This window comes from Equus quagga, chromosome 1, assembly GCF_021613505.1.
Source record: "Equus quagga isolate Etosha38 chromosome 1, UCLA_HA_Equagga_1.0, whole genome shotgun sequence".
Lineage (NCBI taxonomy): Eukaryota > Metazoa > Chordata > Mammalia > Perissodactyla > Equidae > Equus > Equus quagga.
This window is the reverse complement of record NC_060267.1, coordinates 36,528,087-36,542,730: the sequence shown is the minus strand read 5'-3', so window position 1 is coordinate 36,542,730 and position 14,644 is coordinate 36,528,087. Positions and strand designations below refer to the sequence as shown.

The window sequence follows — 14,644 nt, the reverse complement described above, 5'->3', positions numbered from 1 at the left end:
ACTGTGGAAGGCAGAATCATTGAGCTGGTGGAGTTTTTAGATGTGTAAAAATCTGTTTTGGGAGAATTATACAATACTGGATGGCAAAGAATAAAAGTGCATGAAAATGTATCCAACAGACAATCAAATGAAAGCATAATAGACGCAGTGCCAGAGAATAGTTTGGATTCAATTCTTTCTTCAGTGGAACTCTTTCTTTTAAGTATTAACCTGTTTAACCTTAGTAAATGAAATATTGGTCTTGTAATGAGAAAGCTGCGTTTCATTGTAAAACTAGAACTCATCCTTGGCTGCTTTATTCTTCACTAAAGCATTCTCTTTCTAAGTTTTGTATGTTTAATATTTAACATATAAAAAGAAACAGTATCAAAAAGTCTAGAATAGAAGAATATTTATGCACAGGTTCCAATCACAGATTTGGCTCTAGGACAAAATTCTGTCAGTGCTCTCAAAGCCAATGCCTGAATTTTGTTTGTTTGAACTTGTTTGGTCTACGCTTGTCATTTAGGCCCCTCTTCTGCCTCCAGCTCAACCTTTCTGTCTTACCCTGAGTCATTCTAACCCGCATGTCTGATCTCACAAATAATAAAAGAAACGTTCAGTGTCAATTCTAAAATAATAGCCACCATTGCTGATCTAATAATCATATCGATCAATCCTTTTTGTTGTTATTGTTCCAATGAAATAACGTGTTTGTCATTAATTTATAGAGGACAATATACTTTATTAATTTTTATATTTATTCAAAAGTCAAGTCACTGTGTAGAGTTCATTATTTCTCTTGACTACAATCATATACTTGTGAAAATTATAATTAATGTAGTAATTAAATGAAATAGAAATTGTTTTTATTCTGCTAATGGTGATATTTTCTCCCTGTCCTCGGTTTCCTTGTCCATAAAATGAAGGTCACATATTTGATTTGTTACCTTATTACCATAATTGTTGAGGTAATGCTAGTGGCTGCAACCGAAAAAACTCAAATTCTCAAAGGTTTAACAACATAAAATTTATTTTGCCCAGTGTGAGTGTTCCTGGTCGTGTAGATTGCCTCTAAAAGTGGTTCAAGGACTCATGTTTCTTCCATATTGTGGATTCAACATCTTCGCATGTGGCTTCCAGGTTTTTAGAGGAAGGGGAAAGAGGCTGTAAAGAAGGAGGACCAGATGCATAACAGCTTCAGCCTGTAGGTGACACACATCGCTTCCACTCACACCTTTTGGTGAGGACTAGTTACACACCCCACTCCTAGATACAAGGAATTAGAGAGATATAGTCCTGGCCAGACAGCTGCTTCCCAGCAATAAGTCTTCTCTAAGGAAGGGAAGCAGGATTCTCTGGTGGTCAACTAGCCTCTTTGCCAAAGCCCAATTTGTAGGGTCATAGTGAGGACCAAACAAGTGAATACATGAAAAGAGCTTCCAACAGTAGTTGTCGTACAGAAACTAGAGATAGTGAAGTCCACCTGCTTCTCCTGCTCCTTCTTCTTCCTGTTCCTCCTCCTTTTCATTCTCCTATGATGTTCAAATAGTTATCCCAATGTTACTACTCAAAACTCAGAAATTTTTCTTTGTAATCATTATTTACTCTATTCTCAGGATGGGTTTCTGTCTTGAAAAACTATTGGTATTCTATTTTTATTTTATTTCCCTTTACTTTATCTTTTTCATGTATTTGGCCCCATAATGTATACTTATAGTCAAATATCATGAGTGTCTAGCTTTCACTATACTTCTGAGAAAATGTTTTGTTATACCATTCTTTGTCCTATCTCTTTTCATGGAGAAAAGAATCAAATTTCAGGTGGAGAGCACGTGTAAGGTTTTCTGACTCTCTCAAAAGCCTCATCCTCAGTTAATCTGCACAAATGAGGCAGACTTTCCTTATTTGGAGGGTTGTTTATTATTCCTCCCATTATCTTTAAGCTCACATGTTCTAGGACAGTGTTCTTCTGTCTGTACAGAAATGTACTGAGCTATGTCCTAGAATTCAGTCTTGGTCTTACTGCATATGAGAAAGGAGTTGCTGCCTTGGCCAACTTCTCCAATATTTACTTCCTGCCATGAACCTCTAGTGCGGGAAATAGATATATAGTTTATATATTTTTTCTCTAATTTTTTAATTTTTCATTTGTGTGAGTTGAAGCCTACTTTTATTAGGTTAACAACAAAATGCCTATGTATACCATCTGTAATTTCAGTTATCAGTTTATTACATATTTGCTGAAGCACTGATTAATGGAAATGAGCAGCTAATAGAATCAGGTATAACAAAAAGTTAATTGTATATATTTTAAAGGATTATGTCTTGACATCTTCCACTTCTAGTCTTGACAGAGTAACTGGTACTGAACTTGTCCTCCTACTGAAAAATTATAACATTAGGCAAATAAACATGCAAATATTTTTAGGAACTGAACAACAGGTAGTTCAAGATTGTGACTCTTGAGAGAAGAGAGAAGGAAAATACATGAGATGAGCCCCATGAATGCTCCCACTTTTTCCTACAGCCACTTTCCTGCCATTGGACAAGCATGTGGAACTTAGGTAGAATAGCAGTCTCACTTTGCTGAGGAGCAGACTGTGTTCCAGGCTGTTCCAGTCCCTGGAATTTGCTGGGCGAGGCACCCAAGAAGAAAAGCTTCATGGGGGTGGTGCCTAAAACCTGCGTAGCAGTTTATTGCATGTCCTTGACAAATCATTGAGATGCACATGCTCAGGACAAGATACCAAGAAGCCTAGCAGAGATTTCCTGATGAAGTGGTGGGAGATGGAGTTTCAACCTTGTCAGAGTAAACAGACCTCACTAAGAGACTTAAGTATTCAGTTGAGACTCTATACCATGAAGTAAGGAGCAGGCACTGGGACTAAGCTTAAAACTGAAATAGAACCACCTTAATAAAAAATAAAATCAAGCCTAAGAGGCTCAAACGTACATACTAGTAATTTAATTCCCTGCCAGAGGAAATTCAACATCCCTTTAAGGAAGGTCATGCAATCCAGACTCCCTGCTGCATATCATCCACAGTGATAAAGCCATTACTAGACAAGCAAAGAAACATGAAATAGTGGCCCATAGTCAAAAGAAAAATCATTCATTATATAAACCAAGATGACCTAGATGTTTGTATTAGCAGTTAAGGCCTTTAAAATGGTTATTATAAATATGCTTAAGGACTAAAGAGAAAATGTGCTCATAATGAATGAACAGAAGGGAAATCTCAGCAGAGAATTGGAAACTGTGGAAAGTAATCAAAAGAAAATTCTATAATTGAAAATACAATATTTGAAATAAAAAAAAAATCACTGGATGGCCCTAATAGCACATTCAAGATGGTAGAAAAGGACAGTGAATTTGAAAGTAGAGTGCTGTAAATTATGTAAGATGAAAAACAGAGAGGAAAAATACTGAAAAAAATGAATAGAAATTTAATACATGGCTGACATTTTATAATGATTCAAGGATCAATTTCAACTCATCAGGGAGATACAGCAATCATAAATGTATTTGTTCCTAATAACAGAGCATGGAAGCACGTGAAGCGTAAACTTATAGAACTAAACAGAGAAATAGACAAGTTCACAAATATGGTTGAAAATTTCAACAGGCTATTCTAAATAATTGATACTACAAATAGACAAAAAGAAATAGTAAGGATAAAGAAAACCTGAACAACCCTGTCAATCACCTAACCAAATTGACATTTATGTAATACTAAAGCCAACAACAATAGAATGGCATTCCTTTCTACTGCACAAAAAATAATTCAACAGGATCGATTATATAATAGGCCATAAAACAAATCTCGGTACATTTCAACAGACTGAAATCTCTGAGAAGCAATTGAATTAAATTAGACATCAATAGTATTTAGATATCAAGAAAAGTCCCAAAGACTTGGAAATTAAACAACACATTACTAAATAATCCCTAGGTCAAAGAAGAAATCACAAGGGCAGTTAGAAAATATTGAAAACTGAACAATCATGAAAGCACAACATATCGAAATTTGTGGTATAGAATTCAAGCAATGTAAAGGGATATTTATTGCTTTAAATGCTTATATTGGAAAACAATGGAGTTTTTAAAGCAGTGACATAGGTTTCTACCTTAGGAAGAAAAAAAAGCAAGCAAAATAAGATAACAGTAATAACAGAAATCAATTGAAGACCCAAATTTAGTTTCTTGAAAAGACTGATAAACATCTAGGAAGACAGATCGAGAAAAAAGAGAAAAAATTCCAGAAATTACCAATATCAAGAATGAAGAGGGGCTCTCACTAAATATCTTAAAGATATTACAAGAAAATATAGGAATATTATGAAAGATTTATGCCAACCAATTTGAAAACATATATGAAATGGACAATAGTTTCACGGATGAGTTCTATCAAACATTTAAGGAAGAAATAATACCAGCGTTACACAGACTTTTTATTTGATGAGTTCAGCATGATCTTTATAACAGAACTTGAGAAAGACGTCATCGGAAAGGAAAATCACAGACCAGTACTATTCATGAACATAACTGCAAAAATTCCTGTTGAACATAGCAAATAGAATCATGCATTGTATAAAGATGACATTATATCAAGACCAAGTGGGATCTATCCCAGCAATGCAAGGTTTAACGTTGGAAAAACAATGAATGTGGTTCACTGTATTAACAAAATAAATGACAAATTATATAATCATTTCAGTTTTTATTGAAAGAGGTATTTGAGAAAATTAGACATCTGTTCATGTTAAAATATCCAGTAAACTAGAAATAGAACTTCCTCAACCTGAAAAAGGACATCTATGTAAAATCTATATATTTAATATTTAATCATGAAAACCTGGATGCTCTTTACCTAAGATGTATAATAATTCAGTGATTTCTGCTTTGATGATTTCTATTCAGCAATGTATTGGAAGTCATAGCTAGACCTATCAGGCAAGAGAAAGAACTAATATCATACATATTGGAAAGTAAGAAGTAAAATTATCCCTCTTTATAGAAGACATAGTTAGCTACATAGAAAATCCTAAAGACTTTACAAAGCAATTACCAGAAATAGCAAGTAAATTTCTCAAGATGGCAAAACACAAGGTCAATATTCAAAGTTCAATTGTATTTCTTACATACTAACAGCAAACAATAAGAATATGAAAATTTTCAATTTAGGGGCCAGCCCGGTGGTGTAGTGGTTAGGTTCATGCACTCTGCTTCAGCAGTCCAGGATTTGTAGGTTCGGATCCCAAGTGTGGACCTAGCACTACTTGTCAAGCAATGCTGTGGTGGCATCCCTCATGAAATAGAGGAAGACTGGCACAGGTGTTAGCTCAGCGACAATCTTTCTCAGGCGAAAAAGAAGAAGATTAGCAACAGAAGTTAGCTCAGGACTAACCTTCCTCACAAAAAGAAAAGAAAGAAAAGAAAAAACTTTCCATTTATTATGTTGTTGAAAACATTAATACTTGGAAATAATTTAAACAAAAAATGTGCAAGACTTCTACAGTAAAATCCACAAAATTCCTAATATAAATTAAAGAAAACCCAAATAAATGGAGAGTTGTACCATGTTCATTAATTGCAACACAATACTAAGTTGTCCATTATCCCCAAATTAATCTATAGAATCAACACAATATCAGTAGACAGACTTTTTAATAAAAATTAACAAGATGATTCTAAAATATATATATGGAAATTGAAATATTCTAGACAAGTCAAAACAATCTTGTAAAAAGCCAATAAATTTGGAGTACTTATACTACTTGACTTAAAGGATTGTCATAAAGCTACATTAATCCAGATAGCGTGGCACTGGCCCAAGGATATTAAAATAGACTCATAGAACAGTCTAGAAAGAGCCCAAATTCATTTTTGACAAAAATGCCAAAGAAATAAAGTAGGAAAGAAAAGTCATTTAAACCAATAAAAAAACTGAAAAATATATATATAAAAAGTTACTTTTATTCCTATCTCATGATACACAAAAGTTAATTCAAGATGCTTCATAGAACTAAATGTTAAAGGTAAAATTGTAGAGCTTCTGGAAGAAAACATAGAAGAATATATATTTTTTTGATAGTGGACTTTTTAACAGTTTTTTTTTTGGCACTGAAGGATAAGGTAGCTTTATCAATGGACACTGCTATTTTTTGCTTTTTAAATTAAGACTTTATTTTGGAGCAGTTTTAGGTTCACAGCAAAATTGAGGGGAGGGTGCAGAGATCTCCCGTACACTTTTGGCTCCCACACATGCGTAGACTTCCCCACTATCAACATTGCCCACCAGAGTGGTACATTTGCTACAATTGATGAACCAACATTGACAGGTCATAATCCCCCAGAGTCCATAGTTTACATTATAGTTCACTCTTGGTATTGTACATTCTATGGGTTTGGACAAATTTATAATGACATATATCCATCATTATGGTATCACAGAGGCAATTTTCACTGCCCTAAAAACCCTCTGTGCTCCACATAGTCATCTCTCCCCCTAAAGTAATATTTTTGAGGCCTGATAATGAGCAAAGATTTCTTTGACAAGACACATAAATCAATCGTCATTTCAAAACCTGAAAATTAGACTAAAAAATCTGCTCACCAAAATTCTCCATTAAAAAACAAGATAAGGCAAGCCACAAAATATCTGTGCATCTCACAAAGATCCATATCCACAACATACAGAGAACCCCTACAACTGAGTAATAAAAAGATAAACTATCCTATTTAAAAATGGGCAAAAGCTTGTTCAGATATTTCACAAAGGAATATATATGAATAGCCAGTAAGCACATAAAAAAGTATTTGGCATCTCCAATCATCAAGGAAATATAAACTAAAAACTCAGTGAGATACCACTATTCACGCTTAGAAGGGTTAAAATGGAAAATACAGTCAACACTAAATGTTGGCTAGAATATGGAGCAACTAGAATTCTCATACATTGCTGGTAGGCATGAAAAACGGTACAACCACTTTGGAAGAAGTTTCGTCAATTTCTTATAAAGTTAAACATATCCGTACAATATGACCCAGCATTCCACTTCTGGGCAGTAAGACAAAAGAAATGAAAAGCATACGTCCGCAAAATACCGATTCATAGCAGCTTTATTCCTAATATCTCCAAGCCAGAAATAACCTGAATGTCAATCAAAAGGAGAATGGATAAAAATATTGTGGTATATTCATGCAATGGAATAGTACTCATCTATACAAAAGGAATAAATGACTGATAAATATAGCAATATGATATCTCAAAGACATAGGCTGAGAGAAAGAAGCTAGATACAAAAGAGTATACACTATGACTCCATTCATACAAAGTTCTAGAACAGGCAAAACTAATCTACGATGAGAAAAACAAGAAAAATAGATGCCTCTGGGTGACTGAGATTGGGTAGGAGCATAAAGCAACTTTATAGATGATGGTAATGTTCTTTATCTTGACAGTGGTGTGGGTTATACAGCTGTATTCATTTGTCAAGCTCATCTTTTTGAACACTTAAGATTTATGCATTTTTCTGAAGGCAAATTTTACCAAAAAACAAACTGTAAAAAGTAACTCTTCCTGCTATATGCTTAGTATTATTAGCTTCCTTATCAGGATAAAAAGGGTATGTCTTAGACCACACACTATAAATAGAGAAGCTATCTTTTTATATAAATAAATTATGGGTGAATGGATGGATTGATGGCAGATAGGTAGATAAATAGGTAGGTAGAAAGATAGATAGGGTTGCTGACCCAATCACAATGGAGCATAAACTTTGCACAACTTTTATATTACTGATACCACTATTTACACTCTCTTGACACACACCCCCCGCTTCCCTATCCAGCAGTTAACAAAGACACACATTTATAAGATGGCTCAACAAATTTAAGGGAGTTTCTTTGTGATAATGAATTGAGAATCAATAAAACTCAGTGGAAAGAGCTGTCTTTGAAATCAGATAGACCTGGTTTCCCATCCTGGTTCTGCAATTTACTTACATGACGTGCAAGTAACTTAACTCCTCACAGGATCTGATTCTTTCGCCACAAACTGGGGTAGTTTATGCTCCAAAGGGTTTATTCATTCATCTATTCAACAAGGAACATTGACTCCCTATTGTTTGCCGAGAACTGGCTGTACATTTTGGAAAAAAAAAACACTTATATCCAGAACATGCAAAGAACTCCTAGAATGCGATACTAAAAAGACAAACTATTCTATTTAAAAATAGGTGAAAACTTGGACAGGCATCAAGGTGGAGAGTGGATAAGAGAAGTCCAGAGTAAATGCAGGAAAACTAGTTCGTAGGCTCCTTCAGTAGTTTGGAGATTATTTCAGTTTGAAATAGGAGAATGGCAATGAAGCCAGAGAGATATAGACTGACTCCAGAGACACTTAGAAGGCCAAATTCATGGAACTTGGTGTGAATTGGAAATAAAGGTTGTGAGAGAGGAGATGAGTATGTTTCTTGCTTGCCAACTGGACAGAGGGTAGTGTCTTTCACAGAAAGAGGAAGTATAGGTAGGGGACCAGATTTGGTAGTTCCTGAGATAAATGTAGAAAGTATGTTATGATGACTGGCTCAGAGTAGGTGCTCCACAAATGGGAGCAGCTGTGGAATGGAACAAAACTAATGAATTCATACGGGATCAGGCCTGTAAACTTGATTTCAGTCACTATTCTAAAATAAAATTTTTAAAAAGCAAGCATCACTTAAGCACACAGATGTGTACCCAAAGGGATGTGCACCAATTTTGTTCAGATGTTACTGTGCCAGATCTAGGAACAAATGACACTAATTATAATATATCTGTTTTGAGAATATTATGAGACCACTGAATTTCTCCCTCCTTTCGTCTTTGCATACATAAAGGTTTCAGTATCTCAAAGAAATGTGGGAGAATGTTGCTGGAAAAAGAAAACAGCTTTACTAAAGAAGTTGGTTGCTGAAAAAGGAAAGAGCCACTGAACAAAAGAGGTACAAAACTATATATATAGTATTTATATAGTATTTGATATTTCTGCACAAGGAGTTCCTCTAAAAACATTCTAACAGGATACATGGTAATTCTACCTAGCTTAGAAATGAATTGTGATGCTCTCATGTAACATGAAAGAAACTTGTAGACCTTAATAACAAAACCAGGTTTTGGAAAAGATGACTAACGCACAGTTATTTTTATTTTATGCTTTAAAACCTGAATTGAGAGATTTCGCTACTCTTAAATCATGATGAAATCTTGGAAGGCATCAGAGCAAGAGCTCAAACCCTGGGGAGGCTATTAACAATTTTGCCTTTACACTTCCTGCATGATTGTAGAAATGTGGGTTCTACTTCCCCATGAGACTCTTATTGCGAGATTTGGTACAACTGCTGCTATATAAACAGAAAGGATTAGACATTATAGGGGGGCCCTTTGCAGATCTGCCTTAGAAAGCCAAATGTATATGTCAAGTATGCTAAAAGCACACCTTAAGTTAGAGGAAAATTAGCTTCCTTTAGGGAAAGGAAGCCTCAAACAACAGGTTAATAAATGATGGTCCTACAAAATAGACAATAATATTCATTCATAATAAAGGTGTAAAAAGATACAGCTTTTATAAATGGAATGATCAAATTTGGTGAGAGAAAATCAAGTTATTGTCATGTAAGTGAAACTTTCGTAGGCAGAGATGGTGAGAGAGGACATTTTATTACAAGGAATAGCATGTACAGGAGCACAAAGATCGCCTTGCTAAGAGGTTCGTGCAAGTGGACACAAAGAGAATGAAAAGAAGAAACCAACTGCTGAGATGTGAAGAAGGTAGAGTCTATAGGTTTGGCAACTTGTACGTGGGTGGAGGGCAATAAAGGTGAATGGCGAGGCCGTAGCATAACCATTGAAGCCGTAAAAATGAGAGAGCAAAACAATGATGAATTGGCGGAGCCTAAGATCAGAAAGCACTTGCACTGGAGCCTCATAGCGCAGTTTATTGTCATGGCGTGAGAATTAGTTTCAGATTATCTTTAGGAGATTGTTGCCTAACAGTGGATTTAAGGTTGACTCCTAAAAGGTTTGAATTACATCAAAGGTGTTTGATGTAGAGACAAAAATACTGGAATGCTGATTTACCAGTAAGCCACAGAGGAATTTTGGAGTTTTCTGAGCCATGAAAACATAAACAAAACATCAGAACAATTTATTAGCTTAATGAAATGAAGCCAAGTTGAGTATAGTCCAGATACCAGAACAAATTGTAATATAAGTTCCTGGAGTCAGAGACCCAGCTTCTTCTTGCATATGCTCTGGCTTCAGTCAGTCTCGTCCATGGGTAAAGCAAGGCAGAAAATTTTATTTTTATAAGCTATTAAACTGTGAATAGGAGGTTGAACTTAATATGGGCTGTATCCTTATGAGAAACCATTAAATCAGGGTGGGAAAGATAATTCCACTGTTTTTCCAACAGCATAGTAATTGAGAGTAGAAGGGAAGGTTTTAGCTTGAACATTCTCATAAGTCCCCATGGATTATGATCTGACTCGTAGGGATGTTGCCTATAACTGTGGCAGCTGGTGAGTAATTTGTAGGCTGTAGCCACCTCATTCTAAGTATGTTTACAGCAAGTCTTTGGCTCAACTGTTTGAGTGAGATTCATTCTCACTGGGCCTATTATGACCAGGCCACTTCATATTCATGGCATGTGACCAAGCGATGCAGATGTTTGGAGACATTTTGGGCTGAAGATATGCTAAATTAGGAATTGAGCTTCTAAGAGTATAATAAAGAGAGACTTTCAGGATATAAGGGGGAGTTTAAGGGATCTTGTTGGATAAAAAATATTTCCCATCCTAGGTGTGCCTTTACCGGAATTAGAAACTTTGAGGTGGAGGTCACCTGACTGGGATTGTGTGTGGAAGAGAAAGTTTTCACAGTTCTGTTAGGAATCCTTGAAGGCCCTATCAAGACATCCTACGGGGTCAGAAAAGCCATGACCTCCTAGTTACACACACAATTAGCAAGTTTTTCGTCTAGCTCCAGTCTGTCCTACCTTGCAAGAATGACTTGGGTGAGGCAATCCCTTTCCTTGAATTTCATTTTCTTCCTTTATAAAATAAAGGAAGTGAAACAACTCATATTTAGAATCTTAGCTCTTAGATTTACACATTCATAGTCTCAAGATTTGCAAAAATGGCACAATTCTCCACCCCTACCTGTACCCAGCCATTTGCATTGAGACTTTGCAGCTCCCGCATCAAAGGGTTGAGTTTATTCTCCCATCCCGTGAACATGGATTGACCTTGTGACTTACTCTGTCCAATAAAATAGAGCAGAAGTAAAAATGTGTCAATTCTGAGTTTAGGCCTCAAAAGGCCTGTGTGTTTTTGCTTATTTTCTTGGAACTCTGCCACCACTGAGTGAACAAGGCTAGGCTAGCCTGATGGATGATAAGAGACATGTGGCCCAATCACCCCTGTAACTCCAGCTGGCAGCCAGCAAAACACCAGCTGTATGTGAGGTCGTCGTAGACCAGCCAGCCCCTACTAACCTGCCAGCTGATGACAGGTGCATGAACAAGCCAAGCTGAGATCAGCTAAACCTGGCTCAGATTAGCAGACCACCCCCTCTGACTTATAGAATTATGAGCAATAATACATGCTTATTTTTTTTAAAAGAGTGGTTGACAAACTGTGGTTATGGGCCAGCTGCCAGCTTTTGTAAACTTTTATTGGAACACAGCCATACCCATTTGTTTATGTATTGTCTGTGGCTTCTTTCACACTACATTGGCAGAGGTGACTCGTTGGGACAGAGACTCTATGGTTGACAAAGACTAAAATATTTACTATCTGGCCCTTTAAGAAAAAGTTTGATAATCCTCTGTTTCAAATCACCAAGTTTTGGGGTGATTTGTTACACATATCTAACTGGTGTGCTATCATATGAAGAAATTAATAAATCATTTTGGTTGTTTAGTCTTGCTAAATAAGCCACTTTTAAAAATTTGGGCTTAAAAAACAACCAATTTATTATCTTTTACAATTCTGTGGATTGACTGGGCTCTGCTGGGCTGTTCTTCTGCTCCACAGGATGTTGGATGTTGATGTTATTTAGGAGCAAGACTTGACTGGCATTTCTGAGCTGGCTCATTCAGGTGGCTGGCAGTTGATGCTGGATGTCATCAGGGAGATCAGTGGGGGCTGTTGACTGGGGCACTGTGCACATGTCTGAAGGCTGGGTTTTGAGAGGAAGCATCTCAAAGGTGAGAGTTTTGAGAAACCCAAGCCAGAGCTACAAGACTTCTTATGACTTAGCTTTAGAAGCTTACTTCTGCCGTATTCTATTAGTCAAAAGTGAGTCATAGAGGAGTAACATCAGCATCATGGCAGAGTGAACTTGCCCGGGACTCTCTCCCCTCCAACACACAATGAAAAGGGGTATCCAGACTTCAGCAGAGGACATCCTAACACAACACAAAAACGTCAGAGAGACATGCAGCCATACAATGGAGGGTGGAGAGGCTGGAACCCCTCTCAGAGGAACTGGAATGGGGTAAGAGAGAACTTTTCTCCCTCCCCTAAAGACTGTTATCCATGACTGCAGGAGGCTGATTGAAGGAAGGAACGAAGGAGGGGACGTTTGTTTGCAGGAACATCAAGGACCCCCAAGGGGGTGTGCAGCCTAGAGGGAAGCCCTCTACCAGAGGGAGAACTTTCACAGGGGGTGACCTCATCAAGCCAAGACCCCAGAGACCAGATAGTAAGAGCAGAATGAGGAAACCCAGAGAGCATGCAGGAGAAAGTTCTCCACCCCCCACTCACCCTGTGCCCACTCTACTGCTTGGGATCTCGGCTGAAGGCAGAGGGCTCAGAATACAGTGGCTCTTGACCCCCACCCACTGGCGATAAGCAGTAACTGCAACCAAATAATATCAGGATGCATAAGATGTGACCCACCTCCTCTAGTAATATCAAACACTATATTAAATCTCCAGACCAGAGAGAAAATGACAAGTACCCAGAATTCAATCCTGAGGACACAGAAATATGTAATCTAAATGACAATGAATTGAAAATAGCTATCATCAAAAAACTCAACAAGATAAAAGAGACTGTAGAGAAACAATGCAATGAGTTCAGGAGCTACTTCACAAAAGAGATTGAAACTATAAAGAAGAATCAATCAGAAATGTTAGAGATGAAAGACACAATGGAAGAGAGAAAACAAAATATAGACTCCCGGGACACTCGAGTAGACATCATAGAGGAGCATATCAGCATAATCAAAGATAGACATGTTGAAATGCTCCAGACAGAGGAAGAGAGAGAACTAAGACTAAAAAGAAATGAAGAAAGTCTTTGAAAAATATCTGACTCAATTAGGAAATGCAACATAAGAATAATAGGTATTCATGAAGGGGAAGAGAAGGAGAATGGAGCAGAAAGCATGTTCAAAGAAATAATAGCAGAGAACTTCCCAAACCTAGGGAAAGAGAGGGCATCTGTGTGGAAGAGGCTTCCAGATGTCCTAGATATGTCAATGTAAAAAGAACTACTGCAAAGCATCTAGTAGTAAAACTGGCAAAAACGAATGACAAATAAAGAATACTAAGGGCATCAAGGCAGAAGAAAATAACCTACAAAGAACCCCTATCAGGCTTTCAGTGGATTTCTCTGCAGAAACCTTACAAGCTAGGAGAGAATGGAATGACATATTCAAATCTTTAAAAGACAAAAATTTTCAGCCAAGAATACTCTATCCAGCAAAGATATCCTTCAGATATGATGGGGAAAAGCTTCTAAAAGCTTTCCAAAATAAACAAAATCTAAGGGAGTTTATAGCCATGAGACCACCACCCTACAAGAAATCCTCAAGAAGCCCCTCATACCTAAAAAAAAAAAAAAAAAAGGGAGAGAAAGGGGTCACAGAACCCAGAGTAAGGAGAGGTAGACAGAATCAGAATAGGCAGCAAATACTCAAGTATACCATTCAGCTAAAGGGAAGGAAAATACCCAAAGATAATCCTGTCATTTTAACCATAAACTCACCACACAAGGTGGAATAAGATGTGAGAAATATAACTTAGAAGGGGAGGAAGAAAGGGACTGAATTGGTTTGACTAAGTAAATAAGAGGCCATCAGAAAATGGACTATCTTATATATGAGATTCTGAATACTAACCTCAGGGTAACCAGTAAACAAGCAGAACAGAGACACAAATAATAAATAAGGAGAAAACAAAGAAACGCATCATAAAAACTACATAATTCAGTGGGTAGACCAAAACACACTGGACAAGAAACAAAGGAAATGCAGGTGAACCAGAAAATGAGTGATAAAATGACAGCATTAAGCCCTCATACATCAATAATCACCCTAAACGTAAATAGATTGAATTCTCCAATTAAAAGGCACAGCGGCGAGATGCATTAAAGAACAAGACCCAACAATATGCTGCCTCCAGGAAACACATCTCAGGTCCAATGACAAACACAGGCTCAGAGTGAAGGGATGGAAGATGATACTCCAAGCTAATAGCAAACAGAAGAAAGCAGGTGTCTCAACCCTTATATCAGACAAAGTAGACTTCAAGATAAGACAGGTAAGAGAGGCAAAGAGGGTCAGTATATAATGATCAAAGGGACACTCCATCAAGAAGAAATAACACTTATAA

At 36.9% G+C, this 14,644-nt stretch overlaps 1 long non-coding RNA gene across 1 annotated transcript in view; it reads left to right on the top strand.

The window, feature by feature from the left end:
* Nucleotides 1–8,963, top strand: part of LOC124225103 (uncharacterized) — a 59,195-nt gene extending 50,232 nt beyond the window's left edge. Inside the window, exon 3 of the long non-coding RNA XR_006884990.1 lies at nucleotides 8,865–8,963. This is a non-coding gene — a long non-coding RNA (uncharacterized LOC124225103). The remainder of the gene's footprint in view (nucleotides 1–8,864) is intronic.
* The last annotated feature ends 5,681 nt before the right edge of the window (nucleotides 8,964–14,644 follow it).